We start from the raw sequence: 793 nt of genomic DNA, 5'->3' as shown, positions 1-793 counted from the left end.
CTTCTCAGAATCATCTGAGACAAACGGGAAGGGCTTAACTGGTCACTAACATACATTCTGTCTTTCCATCATATCTCTGTTTATAACTATATATCACCATCTTTGTAGTTGTGCATTTATTGCTAAGGCCATGTGGAAGGTTTAAAATACCTATAGGGAATTCCGTTCGTTTATATTGTCACATTGGTTGGCTTGTCTGCAGCACTTCCCTTGAAAATCTCCATCACCTCACCCTACACATACACACATACACACACAATGTGATAAATTGGGGGAAAGAACAGTCTCTCTCACTATACTGCAACTTCTTCCATTAAGAAATGGAGTCAGGTCTACAACCAGGCTACCCTGAACAAGCCCGATCCCATCTGATCTGAGAAGCTAAGCAGGGTCAGGCCTGGTCAGTACTTGGATGGGAGACCACCTAGGAAGACAGGTGCTGTAGGTGTAAAAAATTAAAAAATAAGGGATTGTAAGCTGACAAGGTCTTTGCAATCTGTGAGGTCAACCAAGGGTTGCCTCACCTAAAAAATAAAAATAATAATAATAAAAAAGAAATGGAGTCAGTGTTTGTTTTTTTTTTGTAACGTAAATAAAAATATAGCTATATAACATGCTTGTCCAATGAGACATTAGCAAATGAGATTCATTTGAAAAATACATTGCTTTTGGGCTTACCTCTGGTGCTGGGAGATCTTCTGCCATCCCGTGAACAAGCCCAGGATAGCCTGCTGGATGATGAATGACATGTGGCCAAGTCATCCTGTCACCCCAGTTGATATCAAACCAAGTG

General features: G+C 40.5%; 1 pseudogene; it reads left to right on the top strand.

Annotated features, from left to right (window-relative positions):
• Positions 1–330: 330 nt before the first annotated feature.
• On the top strand, positions 331–448 carry LOC111746827 (annotated as a pseudogene).
• Positions 449–793: the final 345 nt, after the last annotated feature.

Source organism: Pteropus vampyrus, unplaced genomic scaffold (assembly GCF_000151845.1).
Source record: "Pteropus vampyrus isolate Shadow unplaced genomic scaffold, Pvam_2.0 Scaffold7, whole genome shotgun sequence".
Lineage (NCBI taxonomy): Eukaryota > Metazoa > Chordata > Mammalia > Chiroptera > Pteropodidae > Pteropus > Pteropus vampyrus.
This window is presented reverse-complemented; position numbering and strand designations above follow the sequence as displayed.